The 24,036-nt window shown below is 38.6% G+C and overlaps 1 long non-coding RNA gene across 2 annotated transcripts in view; it reads right to left on the reverse strand.

Moving 5' to 3' along the window:
* Positions 1–247: 247 nt before the first annotated feature.
* Positions 248–24,036, reverse strand: part of LOC127487255 (uncharacterized) — a 409,483-nt gene continuing 385,694 nt past the window's right edge. The window contains exon 3 of one of the 2 annotated variants that reach the window (XR_016213275.1): positions 248–266. This is a non-coding gene — a long non-coding RNA (uncharacterized LOC127487255). The remainder of the gene's footprint in view (positions 267–24,036) is intronic. The other variant, XR_016213274.1, reaches the window with a different exon arrangement.

Below are 24,036 nucleotides of genomic sequence, written 5' to 3' on the forward strand. Positions count from 1 at the left end.
ACTCTAAAGAGGAGACACTCTCCAGTATTTAGAACTTAGAGGTTTTGCTCCTTTTTGCTTATCTCTGAACCTTTGAATGGTAAAGCCTTCCTCTCTGAAAAGCCCAGTCACAGAATTGTCCACCACTAAAGTCACATTTCTAATTTAGCTATGCTTGCCTTGCCTCCTTGGCGTCTTCTTCCGCCAGTGATCTTGATCTTGATGGTTCTTGTGGTGCAGCCTTTGGTTTCAACTCACACTGCTCTTTCTGCATGGACTTCAGTCACCTGCAAGTACAGGGGATTCCACCATCATTAGGGCCAGAGAGTAGTGTAGATGATTTTACCACTGGTGTCCTGTAGGCACAAACTAGGGAGAAATTGGGATACAAGTGAGATTTATCTTTGTTTTGCCTTCCCCCATTTGCTGTCATCCACCCCCTTACTGAATAAGTGATAAAAATAACAAACTGTCCAATATCACACTTCTAAAAACAGAAATAATGCCCTGTGGTGTAATAGACAGTGGTACTGTCTCATTACTTCCCCTGATGTGCCAGCATGTTTGAAACAGAAAAGATGATATCTATTCGCACATTTCTTGGATTTACTTTGTTATGCAAAATTATTCCACTTTGCTTTCACTGTTGTATCTTGGGGCCTCCAGGAACAGCTCTTTCTTTTGAGCATCTGGAAGCTCCAGTCCTTAGTGTCAACTTTGGGGCACAGGATTTTGTCTAGAAGTTCAGACCACTGCCGATGTGGACTGAGAGGAGTGTATGTACACACAGCAAACACACAATGGCAAGCATGCAGTCATAAATACACATGAAATGCCCAATAGAGTTTTACATCCCTTAACATTTCTATTTTCAGAACACTTTGTTTAAATAAGGTTTTAGCCTTGGGGATTATCTTCAACAAGTGCAGCAGACCTAGATGATCCAAGGTCATCTGTGTCTAACATGAGACTAATCTTCTATGTTTGTGTTCAATATCCTTCACAATGACCTTCAGTATATTGGGGATCTTTGTTCTGGACGGCCATTGTCCTGATGACTTTGTGAAAGCATACAGCAACTTTCAGGATCTTTGCTGAGGTACAGATTTTAACAGCCATTATCCTTTGAGTGAACTTTGAAATATTTTCTCTTGCCACATTATTTCATGTATTTGTGTACAGAAACATTTGCCATAGCCTGCTGACTCCAAGGCTCAGGCTCTTGGGGTTATTTTAAATCACAAAATGTTACCCAAACACTATGAACTCTTTTTCTTGTAATTTTAGGGGAAACTATAAGCAAATAGGTCTTCCTGAATTTTAATTCCAGAAAATAAAAATTCAAGATTAAAATGACATAAAGAAGTTTTTACCATTTATAGATTTGAAGATTTTTCTGCATATTCCTTCTTTAGTTGCTTGATTTACTAAGATATGCTATTTCACTGAAATCAATGTCCTTATTTTCTGTAACATTTATTTGTTTGGAAGGCAGAGTGACAGCAAGTCAGAGAGAGATGGGGAGAAAAGAGATGTTCCATCTACTGGCTCATCCTGCTATGGCCGGGGAGGGGTCAGGTGGAAGCCTACAGCCTGGAACTCCATCTGGATCTCCAATGTTGGTGGAAGGGGTCCAAGCACTTGGGGCATTTTCAGCTGCTTTCCTAGGCACATCAGCAGGGAGCTGAATTGGAAGCAGACCAGCTTACTCAAACTGGCATTTTGAAATGGGACACCAGCATGTCAGGTGGCAACTCAACCCATTGTTCCACAACACCTGGGCCAATGCTCCTTAATAGTAATGCCTCTGTTTGCACTTAATTTAGTGAATTTGCTGTGGAGATTTTGCACAAAATAGAGGCTGCATTTCACAACCTCTACCATATATATATAGGGCCAAGTAGCTAAGTCATGGACAGTGAGATGTGGGTGGAGAAGACACATCACACTTTCAAGCACAATCTGCATAAATCTCTTAGATGATCTTCAATTTTCTCTTTCCTCTCAACTTTCATCTGGCTTTCAATGCCAAAGTGACTTCCAAAGTTCCCTGTTGTTGGGGGGAGTGAACCAGTAGATGGAAGATCTCTCTCTCCCTCTGTGTGTGTGTGTGTGTGTGTGTGTGTGTAACTTCGCCTTCTAATTAAATAAATAAATTCTAAAAAATGAAAGAAAAAAATTTCCATGTTGAAACTGCAGATCTCCATAGGTCTTGCTCTCTGGACAACTGCATGGAGTCATTATCTCAAGGACTGATGGGACTTTATGTGAGCAAGAAAAAGATATCTGCCCCACCTTGTTTATAGCAGCACTGTTCAAAGTAGCCAAAATGTGGAATTGACCAAGACGACCACCATATAATGAATGGATAAAGAAAATGTGGTATATATACACTTCAGAATACCATTCAGCTATTAAAAAAAGGAGATCCTGTCCTTTGCAGCAAAATGATTGGAACTGAAGGACATCATATTGAATTAAACAAGCCAGAAACAGAAGACAAATACTGGATGTTTTCCTTCACTCGTGGGAACAAAAGTTAAAAAGAAAACTCAACCTGAACACAAAATGTTGACTAGAAGAGGCTAGAAGGGGTAGGAAGGATAAAAGTAGTTTGGGAAGGAAGATGGGTGTGGTTCATCAATTGTGAAGAATACACAAATATGAGATGTTAATAACAGGGTGAGTGAGTGATTGGTATTTGGGCACTTTCTATGTTACTATTTCAAATTATTGATATGTAAATTTAAATATCAGAAATATTTAAAAAGCAAGTAAATACAATATCAGAATTACAAATAAAGATCCATTTAGTCTCTTTCTTTGTTTACAAACGTTAACCATAAAGATCTGGTAAGATTTTGTGTTTTTACATATTTTTAACATATCAAGAATGAAATCTTATTAGGAAGCTTTCATACAAAAAGATTTGCATGCATTTTTACAAAGACATGCTCATCATGTGAGAGTCCTCTTCAACCTACTTGACAAGTCCCCAGGCAACTTATTCTCACTGTAGCAAGCACAGGAATGTAGTTCTCTGTATCTCTGGAGCCTAAAGAATTTTTAACCAAGGATTGGGTCGGGGGCAGAGGGAAAGTTCATCATCTTGAAGTATAAAGCCAAAATTACCAAGTCCTAACATAGACCATTCTTACTCTGGATCACAAAATATATTTAAAAAATGTTGTGATTCTCATGAAATATTACAAACATAGGGATGGGCATTTAGCACAGCAATTGAGATGCTGCTTGGGATGCCTTCATCTCGTATCAGAGTGTCTGGGCTCCGATCACAGCTTCACTCCCAACTCCAACTTCCTGCTAATGTACACCATGGTAGGCAGCAGTTAATGGCTCAGCATTTGGGTTCCTGCACCTATATGAGAAACCAAGATTGAATTTCAGGCTCCTGGCTTGAGCCTGGCCCAAACCCAGCCCTTGAAAGCATTTGGGGAGTAATCAGCAATGGAAGATCTCTCTGTCTCTCTGTCTCTCTGTCGCTCTTCCTTTCAAGTACAAAGAAAATAAAAGTGAAATAAACAAAACTTTAGAAAAAGAAATATAAACAGATGTCCAGAAATAGAGGCAGGTATGTGTACACACACAGAGACACAAACACACACACACTGCTGTCTCTTTCTCTTTACTCATGAATTTTTTTTTACTTATTTGACATATAGAGTTAGACAGTGAGAGAGAGAGACAGAGAGAAAGGTCTTCCTGCCATTGGTTCACCCTCCAAATGACCACCATGGCCGGCGCACTGCGCCAATCCGAAGCCAGGAGCCAGGTGCCTCTTCCTGGTCTCCCATGTGGGTGCAGGGCAAAAGGACCTGGGCCATCCTCCACTGCCCTCCCGGGCCACAGCAGAGAGCTGGACTGCAAGAAGAGCAACCGGGACAGAATCCAGCGCCCCAACCAGGACTAGAACTTGGGGTGCCGGCACCGCAGGCGGAGGATTAGCCAAGTGAGCCACAGCGCCAGCCCCTATTCATGCATTTTAATATACAGGCATACCACTAAAACACACAATACTTCATTCTCTTATGGTTGCTCCTAATCACTTGTTAAAATATTATCCATTATCTGGGGGCCAGCACCATGGCTCACTTGGTTAATCATCCACCTGCGGCACCGGCATTCCATATGGGCATCGTATTCTGTCCCGGCTGCTCCTCTTCCAGTCCGGCTCTCTGCTGTGGCCTGGGAAGGCAGTGGAGGATGGTTCAAGTGCTTGGGCCCCTGCACCCACATGGTAGACTGGGAGAAAGCACCTGGCTCCTGGCTTCAGATCAGCGCAGAGCCAGCCTTAGAGGCCATTTGGTGGGGTGAACCAATGGAAGACTTTTCTCTCTCTCTCTCTCTCACTGTCTATAACTCTACTTGTCAAATAAATAAAAAAAAATTATCTATTATGGATAAATTATACACTGACTCCCAGAAACATCATGTTTTGAAATACCCCCATTAGAGCAATATAGTTGGTTGATTGAATACTTGAGCCTTGGAATTTCAGAGCAACATTTGAAAAATGCTGCCCTCACTTACCGTGTGACCTCAGCCAAATTATTTAATCTCTTGGAGACTCAAGTTTATTTTTCTGCAAACCAGAATAACTTAATCATTGGACTGCTATGAGGAGTAAATTAAACAATGCCTCTAAAGTGCCCAATATAATTTCCTGTACCATAATAAATTGAATAGATATAATTATTATCCAAGAGATTTGACTTTTATATCTTTAAAGGAACTATCACACACATCACAAAAGAACAATCCAGTATTTATTTTGCATGCACAAAACCAAAAAGCCAACCAAGGAAATTAAATAATTTTTCCAAAAATAGGAAGTAGCATTAAAAGGAAAAATAGAGAGTACCTCAAAAGCATAAAAACCACAAACATGCAAGACTGCTACAAAGTCTAGGGCTTTTTTATTAATATAAAGAAAACTGATTTCATGTATTTCATAGATACAATTCTAAGATGATAACCATACTTCCTTCCCTCTCCCTTTCCTAAATCCTATCCCCCCTTTCCTCCAGTCACTATTTTTTGCAGATAATTTAATCCACTCTATTCACCACTAACCATAATATTCAACAAGTAAAAAAGTAGGAAGACCACAGTCAGTTCCAGACAAGTATAAACAAGAGCTAAAAGAGAAAGCTGTATCACAGGATGCCCATTTCATTCCTATACATTTTTCATATTCTGTATTGACTGCACCATATCAGGGAAAACATGATGTTTGTCTTTTTAAGACTGTTTTATTTCACTAAGCATACTGGTTCCAAGTTGCACCCATTTTGGTGTAAAAGATAGGATTTCATTTTTGATGTGTTTTTTTTTTTTCATAGTTTTCCGAGGTGTAAATACACATTTTTTTTTCATCCAGTCACCAGATGATGGACATCTGGGTGGATTTCATAACTTAGCTATTGTGAACAGAGCTGCAATAAACATGGGCCCCTGCCTTTGGATCAGCCCAGCTCCAGCTGTTGCAGACATCTGGGAAGTGAACCAGCAGATGGAAGACCTTTCTGTCTCTCTCTCTCTCTCTCTCTCTCTCTCTCTCTCTGTAACTCACCTCTCAAATAGAAAATTTTAAAAAGAGCATGAGAAGTTTATAGTAACCAATGCCTCCTTCAAGAAATTGGATATTCATCAAATAAATGATCTAACATTGCATTTCAAGGACCTAGAAAAACAAAAAACCAAATCCAAAATTATAGGAGGCAAAAAGTAATTAAATTAGAGAATAAATTTAAAAAATTGAAAACACAAACAATAAAAAAGATCAGTGAAGTGGAAGTTGGTTTTTTGAAAAAAACAAACAAAACTGATAGCGTATTAAAATCAGAGATGAAAAAGGGAGCAGGAGCCCACGCACTTGGACCATCTTCTACTGCTTTCCCAGGCCACAGCACAGAGCTGGATCAGAAGAGGAGCTGCTGGGACATGAACTGGTACCCATTTGGGATGCCAGTGTCACAGGCAGCAGCTTAGTTTACTATGCTACATTGCTGGTCCCTATAAAATTCTCTCATAACACTGCTTTTGCTGTACACCATGAGTTTTGATATGTTATATTATCATCCTCATTCATTTCTAAGATTTTTTTAAATTTCCATTTTGATTTCTTCTATGACCATCTATTCAAGAGCAATCTGCTCAGTCTCTATGTGTTTGCATATTTTCTAGGGTTTTTTAAGTTGTTAATTTCCAGCTTCATTCCACTGTGGTCAGAAAAGACCCACAATGTGATTTCAATTTTTTTTTTTTTAATTTGCTGAGGCTAGTTTTATGGTCACACATAAGAAACAGCTCTTGCAAATCATTTTGCCATTGCTATCTCAATAAACAATTGACATTTTGTTAATTAGCTTACTAGAAGACAATGGATTCTTGTTGACAGAAGTGGTCCATTATCATTCACTGTGATGAATAGTACAGATGGGATATAATTAGAAGATAATTAGCCTATTTTACTTGTGTGGATTGGCTAACGTGGTTGATATTCTCCTTGGCAACCAAAGGTTATAAGAACGCACCTTGGACTGGATTCCCTTGAGATGGATTCCATGGATACTTGATCCCTAATCAGGTCTGCATCTAGCAAGTGATTTTAGATTTTTTTTTAAATTTATATGAGAGGCAGAGAGATGGAGAAATAGGAAACTCCCATTCACAGATTCAGTCCCCAATGCCTGAAATAGCCAGGGCTAGGCTGGGCTAAAGCCAAGACCCAGAATTGCGATCCAACTTTCCCAAGTGCATGGCAGGAATGCAGTTACTTCAGTCATGACTGTGGCTTCACAGGATTTGCATTAATAGGAAGATGGAATTAGGAGCCAGACCCAGGAATGAACCCCAGGTGGTTTTATGCAGGGCACGGGCATCCTAACTTATCTCTTAACTGCTAGGCCAAACATCCACCCCTGGTTTACATTTCTGATCATAGCAGAATGTTGTCTCACAAATGTGGTTGGCTGCATTCCAATAAGGCAGAATAGGGAAAGGACACAATGATTTAGGGTAGGGAAAAATAGCAGCAAAGTGGAGGAAGTGCCTTCCCAGGGGCAGTTGGAGAGAAATCTGCAGTGAAAATTCTACAGAAGAGGGAAGCTGTGGATCAGTGCAGAAGGTGCAGATGCACAGCCCTGAGCATGGACACCACACATGACCCCAGCAGCAGAGAGCTAGAGGAAGCACCAGCTTTGGAGAGCGAGGCGAGACCACCAAACCCAAAATTAGTAGGAAGAAAGAGATATTTAAAAACTAGAGAAAAAGGAAATGTAAAAACAGACACCATAGAAATAAAAAGAATCATCAGAAATTACTACAAGGACTTGTATGCCAGCAAACAGGGAAACATATCAGAAATGGATAGATTCCTGGACACATGCAACCTACCTAAATTGAACCAGGAAGACATTGAAAACCTAAACAGACCCATAACTGAGACAGAAATTGAAACAGTAATAAAGGCCCTCCCAACAAAGAAAAGCCCAGGATCAGATGGATTCACTGCTGAATTCTACCAGACAATTAAAGAAGAACTAACTCCAATTCTTCTCAAACTATTCAGAACAATCGAAGAAGAGGGAGTCCTCCAAAATTCTTTCTATGAAGCCAGCATCACCTTAATTCCTAAGCCGGAAAAAGATGCAGCATTGAAAGAGAATTACAGACCAATATCCCTGATGATAATAGATGAAAAAATCCTCAATAACATTCTGGCCAATAGAAGGCAACAATACATCAGAAAGATCATCCACCCAGACCAAGTGGGATTTATCCCTGGTATGCAGGGGTGTTTCAATGTGCGCAAAACAATCAATGTGATACACCACATTAACAGACTGCAGAAGAAAAACCATATGATTATCTCAATAGATGCCGAGAAAGCATTTGATAAAATACAACACCCTTTCATGATGAAAACTCTAAGCAAACTGGGTATGGAAGGAACATTCCTCAATACAATCAAAGCAATCTATGAAAAACCCACAGCCAACATCCTATTGAATGGGGAAAGGTTGGAAGCATTTCCACTGAGATCTGGTACCAGACAGGGATGCCCACTCTCACCACTGCTATTCAATATAGTTCTGGAAGTTTTAGCCAGAGCTATTAGGCAAGAAAAAGAAATTAAAGATTTACAAATTGGTAAGGAAGAACTCAAACTATCCCGCTTTGCAAACAATATGATTCTTTATTTAGGGGACCCAAAGAACTCTACTAAGAGACTATTGGAACTCATAGAAGAGTTTGGCAAAGTGGCAGGATATAAAATCAATGCACAAAAATCAACAGCCTTTGTATACACAGGCAATGCCACGACAGAGGACGAACTTCTAAGATCAATCCCATTCACAATAGCTACAAAAACAATCAAATACCTTGGAATAAACTTAACCAAGGACGATAAAGATCTCTATGGGCCGGCGCCACGGCTCACTAGGCTAATCCTCTGCCTTGCGGTGCGGGCACACCGGGTTCTAGTCCCGGTCGGGGCGCCAGATTCTGTCCTGGTTGCCCCCCTTCCAGGTCCGTTCTCTGCTGTGGCCAGGCAGTACAGTGGAGGATGGCCCAAGTACTTGGGCCCTGCACCCCATGGGAGATCAGGATAAGTACCTGGCTCCTGCCATCGGATCAGCACGGTGCGCTGGACGCAGCGCACTAGCCGCGGCGGCCATTGGAGGGTGAACCAAAGGCAAAGGAAGACCTTTCTCTCTGTCTCTCTCTCTCACTGTCCAATCTGCCTGTCAAAAAAAAAAAAAAAAAAAAAAGATCACTACGAAGAAAATATGAAAATTACAGAACCTTAAAGAAATAGAAGAGGATACCAAAAAATGGAAAAATCTTCCATGTTCATGGATTGGAAGAATCAATATCATCAAAATATCCATTCTCCCAAAAGCAATTTATACATTCAATGCAATACCAATCAAGATACCGAAGACCTTCTACTCAGATCTGGAAAAAATGATGCTGAAATTCATATGGAGACACAGGAGACCTCGAATAGCCAAAGCAATCTTGTACAACAAAAACAAAGCTGGAGGCATCACAATACCAGGTTTCAGGACATACTACAGGGCAGTTGTTATCAAAACAGCATGGTACTGGTACAGAAACAGATGGATAGACTAATGGAACAGAATTGAAACACCAGAAATCAATCCAAACATCTACAGACAACTTATATTTGATCAAGGATCCAAAACCAATACCTGGAGTAAGGACAGTCTATTCAATAAATGGTGCTGGGAAAATTGGATTTCCACATGCACAATCATGAAGCAAGACCCCTACCTTACACCTTACACAAAAATCCACTCAACATGGATTAAAGACTTCAATCTAAGATCCGACACCATCAAATTATTAGAGAGCATTGGAGAAACCCTGCAAGATATAGGTACTGGCAAAGACTTCTTGGAAAACACCCCAGAAGCACAGGCAGTCAAAGCCAAAATTAACATTTGGGATTGCATCAAATTGAGAAGTTTCTGTACTGCAAAAGAAACAGTCAGGAAAGTGAAGAGGCAACTGACAGAATGGAAAAAAAATATTTGCAAACTATGCAACAGATAAAGGGTTGATAACCAGAATCTACAAAGAGATCAAGAAACTCCACAACATCAAAACAACCCACTTAAGAGATGGGCCAAGGAACTCAATAGACATTTTTCAAAAGAGGAAATCCAAATGGCCAACAGGCACATGAAAAAATGTTCAAGATCACTAGCAATCAGGGAAATGCAAATCAAAACCACAATGAGGTTCCACCTCACCCCAGTTAGAATGGCTCACATTCAGAAATCTACCAACAATAGATGCTGGCGAGGATGTGGGGAAAAAGGGACACTAACCCACTGTTGGTGGGAATGCAAACTGGTTAAGCCACTGTGGAAGTCAGTCTGGAGATTCCTCAGAAACCTGAATAGAACCCTACCATTCAACCCAGCCATCCCACTCCTTGGAATTTACCCAAAGGAAATGACATTGGCAAACAAACAAGCTGTCTGCACATTAATTTTATTGCAGCTCAATTCACAATAGCTAAGACCTAGAACCAACCCAAATGCCCATCAACAGTAGACTGGGTAAAGAAATTATGGGATATGTATTCTATAGAATACTATACAGCAGTCAAAAACAATGGAATCTAGTCATTTGCAACAAGATGGAGGAATTTGGAAAACATCATGCTGAGTGAAGTAAGCCAGTCCCAAAGGGACAAATATCATATGTTTTCCCTGATCGGCGACAACTAACTGAGCACCAAAGGGGAAACCTGTTGAAGTGAAATGGACACTATGAGAAACACTGACTTGATCAGCTCTTGTGCTGACTGTTGATGTACAATGTAATACTTTATCCATTTTAGTATTTTCTTTGTTCTAGTACTATTGGTTGACCTATGAAATTAACACACAATTATTCTTAGGTGTTTAAATTTTAACTGAAAAGTGATCCCTGTAAACATCAGAGTGGGAATAAGAGAGAGAGGAGATGTACATTTTGGGACATGCTCATGCTGACTTACCCCAAATGGTGGAGTTAGAAACGTGCCAGGGGATTCCAATACAATCCCAGCAAGATGGCATGTGCCAATTGTACCAATCACTACTCCAAGTGATCAACTTCAGTTCACAATTGATCACACTGATAGGTCTAAGAGTCAAAGGGATCACACAAACAAGACTAGTGTCTGGTAATACTAACTGATAATATCAAAAAGGGAGAGAACGATCCAACATGGGAAGCGAGATACACAGCAGACTCTTAGAATGGCAGATGTCCTAAATAGCACTCTGGCCTCAGAATCAGCCCTTAAGGCATTTGGATCAGGCTGAAGAGCCCATGAGAGTATTTTAAGCATGGAAAACCAAGACACTCTGGCAAAAAAAAAAAAAAAACAACCCTAAATGAAAGATCTCTATGAGTGAGATCCCAGTGGAAAGAATGGGGCCATGAAAGAAGGAGGTACCTTTCTCTGTAGGCAGGAGAGGACTTCCACTTTGACTATGACCCTGTCAGAATAAGATTGAAGTCGGCAAACTCAAAAGGCTTCCATAGCCTTGACAACTCATGACTACAGCCTAGGGAGATTACTGACACCATAAACAAGAGTGTCAAATTGTTAAGTCAACAACAGGAGTCACTGTGTGCTTACTTCTCATCTGGGATCTGTCCTTAATGTGTTGTCCCATGTGAAGTAATGCTATAACTAGTAATGAAACAGTATTTTGCACTTTGTGTTTCTGTGTGGGTGCAAACTGATGAAATCTTTGCTTAATATATACTGAATCGATCTTCTGTATATAAAGATAATTGAAAATGAATCTTGATGTGAATGGAATGGGAGAGGGAGCGGGAGATGGGAGTGGTGCGAGTGGAGGGAAATTATGGAGGGGGAAAGCCAATGTAATCCATTAACTGTATTTTGGAAATTTATATTTACTAAATAATAAAATAATAATAAAAAAATTCAAAGCAGACCCCACATGATTCTTAAAAAACAACAAAACTGGAGAAAAATAAATAAAATTGAAAGAAAAAAGTTCACTGAAATGAAGAGCTCATTTTTTGAAATAATAAATAAAACTGAATTAATAAATAAAACCATTAGCCCAACTAACTAAAAACAAAACAAAAAAAAGAAGACCCACGTTAATTGAATCAGCAATGAATAAGGAAATATAACACTGGATACCACAAACATAAAAAGAATCTTTAAGAATTACGAAAAAGAGCCACATTCCAACAAATTGGAAAATCTAGAAGAAATGGTTAGGTTCCCAGACACATACCTTCTACCAAAATTGAGCCGTGAAGCCACAGAACGATGAGAGACCAACAACCAAGACAGAGATTGAATCAGTAATAAATAGTCTCCCAACACAGAAAATCTCAAGACTAGATCCGCTGACAACTGAAATCTTCCAGACTTAGCGAAGAACTAATTCCAAGTATTCTCAAATTATTCAAAACAATTCAAAATGGAGAGTATCCTCCCAAACTCTTTCTATGAGACCAGGATCTCCTTACTTCCAAAGCCAGTAAAAGATGAGAGAGACCGATATCCCTGATTCACAGAAATCCATATTATCTTTAGCAATATAAAGGTAATCATTCAGACAATGTTCCAGCCAGGACTGGAACCGGTGCTCACATGGGATTTCAGCACTGCAGGCAGCAGCTTTACCCAGTACACCACAGTGCCGGACTCTATTTTCTTTTTTTCTTTCCTCCCTTCCTCCCTTCCTCCCTTCCTCCCTTCCTCTCTCCCTCCCTTTCTTCCTTCCTTTCAATTTATTTATTTTACTTGAAAGAGTTACACAGAGAGAGAAGGAAAGGCAGAGAAAGAGAGATCTTCCATCTACTGGTTCACTCCCCAACTGGCTGCGATGTCCGGAGCTGCGCCAATCCAAAGCCAGGATCCAGGAGCTTCTTCTGGGTCTCCCATGTGGGTGCAGGGCCCAAGCACTTGGGCCATCTTCTACTGCTTTCCCAGGCCATAGCAGAGAGCTGGATCAGAAGTGGAGCAGCTGGGTCTCAAACCGGTGTCCATATGGGATGCTGGCACTGCAGGCTGTGGCTTTGCCTGCTATGCCACAGCACCAGCCCCCTATTTTATTTTTTAACAACCTTTTTATTTATACAAATAGAATAAATTACATGTATTTTATAGATATAGCTTTTTTAAAGATTTACTTATTTGAAACTAAGAGTTATGAGGAGGGATCTTCCATCCATTGGTTTACTCCCCATATGGCTGCAACAGCCAGAACTGAAGCCAGGAGCCAGGAGCTTCTTCCAGGTCTCCCCCATGGGTGGTAGAGGCCCAGGGACTAGGGTCATCTTCTGCTGTTTCTCAAGCCACTAGTGGAGAGCTAGTTAAGAAGTGGAGCAGCTAAGACATGAACTGGTGCCTCTATGGGATGCTGGTGTTGCAAGCATCAGCTTTACCCATTACACCACAACGTGGGCCCCCATATATAAGAGCATAATGATAAGTTTTAGAGCCCAATGACAATTCCCACTCTATCCTTCTTTCCGGTGTCACTAACTCCCACCCTTCCTCCTCTTATTATTGTTATTTTTAAATTTTACAAGGGAATACTTTGAATTTATTTTATAATTCCAAGTCTAACACTCCACTAAATAAAGAATTCAACAATAAGTAGAAAAACCATTGTTTCTCAGGAATGCAGACAAGAGTCATAAACAATAATTGAATCTCAAAATGTCAATTTAGTTCAAATACATTACATTTTTTACTCTGTAAATTAGCACAAATCAAGGAAAACATGATATTTGTCTTTTTGAGACTGGCTTATTTCACTAAACATAATGGTTTCAAGTTGCATCAGTTTGGTGGTAAAAGACAGGATATATAAAATATTTTAGAAGTTCAATGCGCTATTCATTGTAAGTGCAGCCACCCTATTTTAAAGATTTAACTTTTTTGAGAAGTTCTAGGTTCATACCAAAATTAGAGGAAATCAAAGAGTCCCAATTGAACGCCTGACCCACATACCCACAGCCTCCTATACTATCAGCATTGATGGTGAAATCAGTGTTTGTGATTTTTGCCATTCTAATGACATAGTGGTATCTCATTGGGGTTTTGATTTGCAATTCCCTGACGATATATGAGGCTGAACATCTTTACACATGCTTATTTGCCACTTGTATATCTTCTTTGGTGAGCTGTCTGTTTAGATCTTTCCCCCATTTTTTAAATTATATTGTTTGCTTCTTTACTACTGAGTTTTAAGAATTTATTGTGGGTGTTATAATAGGTTGAGCCTCTACTTGCAGTGTGGGCATCCCATATGGGTGCCAGTTTGAGTCCCAGCTGCTCCAATTCCAATCCAACTCCCTGCTTTTATTACTGGGAAAGCAGTGGAACATTGCCCAAGTTTGTGGGTCCCTGCACCCACATGGGAAACCTAGAAGGAGCTCCTGACTTGGATCAGCCCAGCTCTGGCAGTTGCAACCATCTTGGAAGTCAACCAGTGGATGGAAGACCTCTCTGTCTCTCCCTCGCCCTCCCTCCCTCTTCCCCTCTCTCTCTCTTTGTGACTCTGTTAATCAAATAAATAAATCTTAAAAAAGAATTTATTGCATATTTTATATAACAATCCTTTATCTGATTTATCTTTTGCAAAATTTTCTTAGTTTTATCAGAGTTTGTTTTATATCTTTGTCAAACTAATGGTTAGGAATGATATAATACTATAGTTTTAATGAACTGTGATTATTTTAAAATTCATTGTATATGAATACAAGCTTTTCACAGACATCTTTTCACTTGATTATTGTTCATAGCACTTGTCTATATTCCCACTGAACTATGCCATTTTTAATTCTTACTTGTTGAATTCTTTATTTAATGGAGTATTAAGCTATTGAGAATAAGAAAAATTAAAAATATATCATCTCAAAAATTAAGAAAGAAGGAAAGAGTAAGAGAAAATGGAGGAGGGGAAGGAATGGAGGGCAAGAAGGAGGGAGGATGAAAAATGCCATTATATTCTTAGAATTGAATCTACAAACTATATTGAATCTTTTCTGTATTCACATCACATTAACATGAGAATTGATGAGAATTGTGTTGAAGTAGTTATACATTTGCTGTGATCCTGAGATTCTAATGTATTCATAAATTCCTTAAAAACTCAGTTCAGATGATCATGTTTTCTCCAAATTATTTTTCCTAATCTGCAGCTTGTATTCTCATTCTCTTGATGTTAATTATTTTAAAATACTCTGTAAATATCAGCACATGCAATTTTAGGTATTAAGGGGATTTTGCATACATTATTTTATGTGATGCTCACAATTATTCCATACCATTGGTATTAATCTTCCTGGTAAAATAGGGATAACAATACTATCTTTTCCAGAGGAAAAAGGATTACATGAGTGCTAACACAAGTGCCTAATATACAGTGCACACTATGAAAGAGTTAGCTATTATTATCCTTGCTTTGAAAATGAAGAAGCCAAGACTCAGAGATCCCACAACCAATGAGATGGGAAGCTGTGACTGGATCCCAGACAGTGTTATATTATTTTCAGTCCTTTTTCACTGATGGCATAGAAGAAAGGTGGAAGGACAAGTTCTTGAAGTTGCTGTTCTCCAAAAACATGTCACTTAAGGGGGCCTTTTCTTCTCTGGGGACAAGTTTGATGATCACAAACTTATCCCTTTGTATGTATGAGGCTTTTTGCCTCTGACCATTTTCAATTATTTGCAGAGGCACTGATCTTGAAAATTCAAGGATGTGGAGAAGCTGTTAGGAATCAACTATTTCACATTCTCTATTCAGCATGCGCTGAGCCAAAGATGGAGACACTAATAAGACACAAGGAGACTGATTGATTTTCATCTGTCCCACTGAGTCATGGGCAGAAAACACAATTGCCTCTCAAGTCTCCTAGTTCTTACTAGGGAGTTCTTTCCTCTCTACCTTCCTGCTACTTGATTTTTATTCTCCTCCTTCCCTCTCTTGTCTCCTTCTGTTGCTCGTGGTCTATATCTTTTTTTCTTGCTCTTTCTTTTCTCCTTCACTCTGTGTGTATATGAAATATTACGAAGGGACAGAAAAATATTTAACACACACATGCACATGTCACTTGTAAAGCAAACCCCACTTAAGTTTTTAAACTTACTGATTTGAAAGCCAGAGTCAGAGAGGGACATTGACTGACTCTCATCTGCTACTGACTCCCCAAATACCTGCAATGGCTGTGAGGTTAGAGCTGGGAGAAAGAAAACTCAATTTTTCTGATGCATGAGTTGCAGAGACCTAAGTACTTGAGCCATCATCCCTGCCTTCGAGGTTTCACATTAGCCAGAGGCTGGAATTTGGAACCAGAGCTAGGATTTGAACCCAGGCACATTGATATGGGATGTAGGACATCCTAAGTAACTGCCAGACCAAATGCCCACCTGAGAAACTCTCACTTATAAAGCAAGATCCAGATCAAGAAACAGAACATAGTTGGCTCCCAAGAAGCCGCCACATAATCCTCTTTGATCATCAACCCATCCTCTTCCCATCCCCAGTCAAGGGAACTGCTATTCTGACTTTTCAGTGATTTCTCTTGTTCTATTTAGTAGTTTCATTATCTGTGTGTGCATCTCTATTCAAATAATTTAGTTTTGTCTACTCATTTACAGTGGTTTTGATATACAGTAAGCTACACAAAGTGTAAATTTGACATTTTTGACATATGTATGCACACATGAAACGATCACCACAGTCAGTAAGCATACATATTGATCAACCCCAAAGTTTCCTGGTGCCTTTTAGTGTTTTCTCTTTCAGGTCCCTCCCTGACCCCACACAATTTCCCCATATCTTCTCTAGTCAATCTCTGACCTGCATACTGTAATGAATAGTTAGCATTTTTTAACTGTTATTTAGTAAATATAAATTTCCAAAGTACAGCTTATGAATTACAATGGCTTCCCCCCATAACTTCCCTCCCACCCGCACCCCTCCCATCTCCTGCTCCCTATCCCATTCCATTCACATCAAGATTCATTTTTAATTATCTTTATATACAGAAGGTCAATTCAGTATATATTAAGTAAAGATTTCAACAGTTTGCACCCACACAGAACATAAAGTGTAAAATACTGTTTCAGTACTAGTTATAGCATTAATTCACATTGGACAACACATTAAGGACAGAGATCCTACATGAGGAGTAAGTGCACAGTGACTCCTGTTGTTGACTTACCAAACTGACACTCTTGTTTATGGTGTCAGTAATCTCCCTAGGCTCTAGTCATGAGTTGTCAAGGCTATGGAAGCCTTTTGAGTTTGCCGACTTTGATCTTATTTAGACAAGGTCATAGTCAAAGTGGAAGTTCTCTCCTGCCTACAGAGAAAGGTACCTCCTTCTTTCATGGCCCCATTCTTTCCACTGGGATCTCACTTGCAGAGATCTTTCCTTTAGTTTTTTTTTTTTTTTTTTTCCAGAGTGTCTTGGGTTTCCATGCTTAAAATACTCTCATGAGCTCTTCAGCCAGATCCGAATGCCTTAAGGGCTGATTCTGAGGCCAGAGTGCTATTTAGGACATCTGCCATTCTATGAGTCTCCTGTGTATCCCATTTCCCATGTTGGATCGTTCTCTCCCTTTTTGATATTATCAGTTAGTATTACCAGACACTAGTCTTGTTTGTGTGATCCCTTTGACTCTTAGACCTATCAGTGTGATCAATTGTGAACTGAAGTTGATCACTGGGACTAGTGAGATGGCATTGGTACATGCCACCTTGATGGGATTGAGTTGGAATCCCCTGGCACATTTCTAACTCCACCATTTGGGGCAAGTCAGCTTGAGCATGTCCCAAATTGTACATCTCCTCCCTCTCTTATTCCAACTCTTATATTTAACAGGGATCACTTTTCAGTTAAATTTGAACACCTAAGAATAATTGTGTGTTAATTACAGAGTTCAGCCAATAGTATTTATAGAACAAAAAAAAATACTAAAAGGGATAAAGTATTAAGTTGTACATCAACAGTCAGGACAAGGGCCAATCAAGTCACTGTTTCTCATAGTGTCCATTTCACTTCAAAAGGTTTCCTTTTTGGTGCTCGGTTAGTTGTCACCAATCATGGAGAACATATGATATTTGTCCCTTTGGGACTGGCTTATTTCACTCAGCATGATGTGTTCTAGATTCCTCCATTTTGTTGCAAATGACCAGATTTCATTTTTTTTTTTTTTTAGTGCTGTTTAGTATTCTATTGAGTACATTTTTTAGAATTGGACATTAACACAGTCAATAGACATGTTCTCTTTCTGGTCTAGCTTTGTTTATTCTAGCAGGTTGTAGGGCTGCACTGTTGGGGTTTTCATTTGTACTGCTATGATGATCAATGACACTGAGCATGTTTTCATGTGTTTGTCATTTGCTTTGGTAGAGCATTAGCATCTTCTGCACATTCTTAAAAACTTTACTTTTATTTTAAAGGGAGAAAAGGAGAGGGAAAGGGAGAAGGAGAAGGAGAGAGAGGAGAGGGTGCTCCCTTCAATTGGTTTTTCCCCCAAATGCCTAATGGCCAGGGCTAGGCCAAGCCAAAGCTGAAGGCCAGTAACCCAATCCAGACTTCCCACAGGAACTCAATTATTTGAATCCTTTCCAGGGTGCGTATTCAAGAAGCTGGAATTGTGATTGGAGCCAGGACTCTAATTTGCATCTTAATCACCAGGCCAAATATGTGCCCTGTCTCCTGCATATTCCTTACTGAGTTCTTTGTCTTCTTGAGATGCAAAAGACCTCTATAAAAATCCTTTATAAGCCTTAGGCAGATGTTTTGTCAATATTTGCTCGAAATCTGTGGTTTTCTTTGTCATTTTTGTGACAGTGCCTTTTGAAGAAAAAGGGTCTTAATTTTGAGGAGGCATCATCTTTTGAGTTTACCTTTATATTTCACGCTTTTTATGTATGTGTATTGGGTTGTAGAAATCTTTTCTAAAGCCAATGTATCTCAGATTTACTACTGTGTTTTGGATGTTATTTAGATGTAAATCTTACATTCAGATATATAATTCATTTGGAGTAAATTTTGTAAATTTTGTGCATATAAGTCAAAATTTGAATTTTATATGTAGAGCTAAAAACTTTTATAGACATATTTGTTGCAAATATTACTATTTTCCATTGGACTGTCCTGGCATACTTGTCAAATGCTAACTTACCATAATGTGCCTATTTTAGTATATCTATTCTGTTCCATGTATGTATATATATATATATATATATATATATATATGCCAATATATCTTATTAACTTTATTGTTAAAAAATATACTGTCTTCAAATTAGAGAATTTAAGTCCTCCTAACTTAAGTGACTTTTTCAAAATTTTCTTGGCTATTTGAGATGATTTGTATTTTCAAAAGAATATAGTCAGTTTGTCAACTTCTAAAAAAATCCTGAAATTCTGAGATTATATTGAATCTTGAGGACAACTTGGGGGGAATTGATATCTTAACAATACCAATTGTTCTCATCTTGAACATGGTATCTCTTTCCTATGTATTTAAGTTTTTAATTTATTTTGTTTAATTTTAATTTTAAATTGAATTTTTTCATATTATAATGTTCTTTGGCATTTTTATATAGTTTTGTTTATCCTTGGGTTATTCTAAGTTTTTTTTTTTTATCTTGGTTCTTTTCAAATCAGGAAATTTTTTGTGATTATTTCCTCAACTATCCATCCTGCCCATATCTTATTTTCTTCTTTTGATGTTTAATTTCAAATCAGATGATCTGAAAGATCATTTATAATTTAGTTTATTTTTTCTTGGTTTGCTTTATTTTTATTTTCTATTGTTATGCACTCCAGTTGCCTGATCAAAATTCTACCACTACTTAATTTACTATAGCTCCATTTTGAGTATTTTTAATTTAGATTTTTTTCACCTCTAGAACATCCATTTGATTCTATTTGATTCTTTTATGTCTTGCATTTCTCTTCTTATCATGTCCATGTTTTTTCTTTCTATGTTGAAGAATTTAATGGAGTAAAATTCCATAGGGAGAGGATATTTTGAAAAATTTGAGAGGCTGGTACTGTGGCATAGCAGGTAAAGCCTCCACCTGCAGTACTGGCATCCCATATAGGCACCAGTTTGAGTCCCAGCTGCCCTACTTCTAATCCAGCTCTCTGCCATGGCCTGGGAATGCAGTGGAGGGTGGCCCAAGTCCTTGGGCCCCTGTGCCCACATAGGAGACCCGGCATAGGCTCCTGGTTCCTGGCTTCAGACTGGCCCAGCGCCAGCTGTTGCAGCCACTTGGGGAGTAAATCTGCAGATGGGGGACCTCTATCTCTGCCTCTGCCTCTCTGTAACTCTTTCAAATGAATAATAAATTTATTTTTTTAAAAAAGGGAAAGCTTATTTTATTGGAAAAGGAGGAAGAAAGACTCTCCTGTGTTTCTTCATTCCCCAGTTGACTGTAGGAATAGTCAAGACTGAAGTCAAAATCAAGGAATTCAATCCATATGGGTGGCAAGGACCCAACTACTTGAGCAATCATTATTTGCCTCCCAGGATATGCAATGGCAGGAGATTGGATTTTAGGCAGAGCTGTGACTTGACTCTGATATGGGATATGGGCCAAATGCCAGCCCCTGGAAATGATTTAATTTTTTAAAAGAAATTTATTTATTTTAATTTTATTTGAAAGGCAGAGAGGCAGAGGTAGAGATGGACAGAGATCATCTATCTTCTGGTTTATTCCCAAACGCCTGCAAGAGATGGGGATGCCCCAGACCAAAGCATTGAGCACAGAACTCAATTCAGGAAGGACATGGGGGTGGCAGAAATGTTGAAGTATTTGAACAATCATCTGCTACTTCCAAGGATACACACTAACAGGAAATGGGATCAGAAGTGCTGTACCTAGGACTCAGATCAGAGTCCTTTTGATATGGGAAACAGGCATCCCATACGGCAACTGAACCATGACACCAAGTGCTCAGCCCTGAAGAAGACTTTTTCAGTAAGATGCATGAGTATTGTGTCCCTGGGGTCATTTCATGATCTTGGCATAGGCTGGAGGATGAGAATATTCCTTAGCCTTGTGATGAATTTCACTGCTGAGGAACTGAGAATCCAACAGATATTAATGGTCTCCTGAGTGCGGGATGACAAAAATCGAGACTTGAACATCTTCAAATGTATGACCAATTTCATTGCAAGTAGTTGGATGGAATCTCCTTAAACCAAGGTTCAATCTAAAAAAGTCAATCTCATAGAAACAGTAGAAATGTGGTTGCCAGGGACTGGGAGTCAGGGGAAATTTATAGAAAGGGGAAGATATTAATCAGAGTATAGAGTTTCAGTTAGACTGGAGGAATGCATTTTAATAATCTATTATACTCATGGTAACCACAGTTAATGTAATGTATTGTATGTTTGAAAATCACTAAAAGGATGCATTTTTAATGTTCTTCCTATAAAAAGTAAGTTTATGAGTGATGAATATGTTACTTTTCTCATCTTTCTACAACATATACATAGATCAAAATGTCACATTGTATCCCATAAATATACAATTATTTGCCAATTAAAATAAGTGTGCTGTACATTGAGATTTAATGCCATAGCTAGTACTCAAACAGTGTTTTTCACTTTATGTTTCTGTGTGGGAGCAAACTTGAAATCTTTACTTAATGTATGCTAAACTGATCTGTATATAAAGAGAATCGAAAATGAATCTTGATGTGAATGGAAGGGGAGAGGGAGTGGGAAAGGGGAGGGTTGTGGGTGGGAGGGACGTTATGGGGGGGAAGCCATTGTAATCTATAAGCTGTACTTTGGAAATTTATATTCATTAAATAAAAGTTAAAATAAAATAAAATAAAATAAAATAAATTAATTTTATAAAACATGTCATCTTATATAATTCAATTTATTTTCAGCAGAAGAGTTGATCCCAATAATTTAGTCTATCTTTACTAGAGGTCCAAAACCACTTTACTTTCTTCAACAAGGCAATTTGCTGAATATTGAGAGACTAAAGTACAGGAAAATGGGACATAGTTTAGACTCTTAAGAGGTAACCAAAGACTTTTTGGCTGCTCATTTGTTTTAAGATAAACTTAAATCTTATTACCTGGCTGGCATATGTGGCTCTTTGTGGATTGCTTACAGTTGTAATTTGAGGCTCATCTAGTTACATGTCTATCAAATGCTCAGCTCCAAGCCACTTGGACGTCCTTGTTTTTCCCTGGATGCACCATAGTCTTTTTCACCCTGCCTTTGCACATGCTATTCAAGGAGCCAGATTGATTTCATGACACCTGAAAACCATATTTAGGTGCTACTTTCTGGTGCTTCTGCACATGCCCTGTGCTTGAACTTAGCGCATTACATTTACCCACTTTTTCAAAAAATCATTCACTCATCCAGCGAATATCTGCTTAGCATATTCTACTCCCTACCCAGATAGTGATACAGACACAGAAGGCAATCATTGCCCTGGCTTTATGTTCTTATTTGTACTTGTCTAGTCAATGGTCTACCTTCCTTAGCTGATTATGAGCTTTACCTTTTCAGGAACTAGTACAGGAGCTACACTTTTGAAAGACCAAATAAATGTCTTTGGAATCAATTAATGAGTGAGTATGACAGCAGAAAAAGGAGGAATTATGAAGTTTCAAAAAATAAACTTCCATTGTAAACAATGCTTTAGCTCTTTGCTGCAAGTTTTCAGAGCAAATTTATTTTCTTTATATTTTTATATTATTTGATTTTATATACAAGTGATTATGCATGATTTGATCTTCAGCATATTTATATTCACAAGAATAAAATAATAAAAGTGTGCAAAAAATGTAAAGCAATTCTACAGCTATTCACAGCAAGCCCAGACATTTTTATAATTATTCAGGAGCTGTGTCAAATGAACATATCCTGCTGTTTGCCCTTAGTTCTGGCAAATGACAGTTTTGAGGGTTTGTTGTATTAAAAATATCTATGAGGACTTTTGTTAGTTGCTTCAGAAACTGGCATACCAAACACTGTCAAGGAGGATGTGAGAAAAGTTGGACACTTAAAACACATCTTTCTTCATAATAATTCCTATAAACTTATAAATCCAATTCTTTCCAGCAAACTTCAAGTCTGCCTTTTTTAAATAGAAAACTTTTATTTAATAAATACAAATTTCAAAAGTACAACTTTTGGATTATAGCAGTTCTTCCCCCTATAACCACCCTCCCACCCGCAAACCATCACATCTCCTACTCCTCCCATCCCATTCTTAAGATTCATTTTTAATTATCTTTATATACAGAAGGTCAACTCTATACTAAGTAAAGCTTTCAACAGTTTGCACCCACACAGACACACAAAGTATAGAGTACTGTTTGAAGACCAGTTTTACCGTTAATTATCATAGTACAACTCATTAAGGACAGAGGTCCTACATGGAGAGTAGTTGTTGATTTAACAATTGACACTCTTATTTATGACCTCAAAGATCCTACATGAGGAGTAAGTGCACAGTGACTCCTATTGTTGATATAACAATTGACACTCTTATTTACGACGTCAGTAATCACCCAAGAGGCTCTTGTCATGAGCTGCCAAGGCTATGGAAGCCTCTTAAGTTCACCAACTCCAAACTTGTTTAGACAAGGCTATATCAAAGTGGAAGTTCTCTCCTCCCTTCAGAGAAAGGTACTGCCTTCTTTTATGGCCCGATCTTCGCTCTGGGATCTCACTCACAGAGATCTTTCATTTAGGTTTGGTTGGTTTTTTTGGTGTTTTTTTTTTTTTTTTTTTTTTTTTTTTTTTTTTTTTTTTTTTTTGCCACAGTGACTTGGCTTTCCATGCCTGAGATACTCTCATGGGCTTCTTAGCCAGACCCGAATGCTTTACGGGCCGATTCTGAGGCCAGAGTGCTGTTTAGGGTATTTATCATTCTATAAGTCTGCTGTGTATCCCACTACCCCTGTTAGATCATTCTCTCCTTTTTAATTTTATTAATTATTATTAGCAGACACTGGTCTTATTTATGTGATCCCTTTGTGGGGAACACTGGCACCAGAAGCCATGGTTTTGTCAGACTCTTCAGCAATTCCAGGGGAGAGGAAAACATTTGAAAACCCTATGAGACACATGAAATTTGTTCCATTTATATAAATTAAAAATTTTTAATTAAAAAAAACAAGGAAGAATTGTTCAACTAGGGAAAGAACTGTTATTAAACACAAACTTTAGTGAATAACAACTTGGGATATGGACTCCAAATCCCCCAAGAAACCTCTGTCTCTCATAGTCTTGGTCCCATACTAACCTCTCGGAATTCACTATTCACCTCTGTAAAAAGAGCTTCATAAAAGACCTGTTTCAAGGGAAGGTTGTGGGTATATCCATGAAGCATACTAAATGTTAGTTTCCCTTTCCCAATCAAGCAAAGAAGAAGCACTTAACAAGTAGGAGCATAGCTCAGTGCCTACTCAAGCTTACTCTACTGACTTCACTTCCTGTTGTGT

Source organism: Oryctolagus cuniculus, chromosome 9 (genome assembly GCF_051225735.1).
Source record: "Oryctolagus cuniculus isolate XC-2025 breed Fujian yellow rabbit chromosome 9, ASM5122573v1, whole genome shotgun sequence".
Taxonomy (NCBI): Eukaryota; Metazoa; Chordata; class Mammalia; order Lagomorpha; family Leporidae; genus Oryctolagus; species Oryctolagus cuniculus.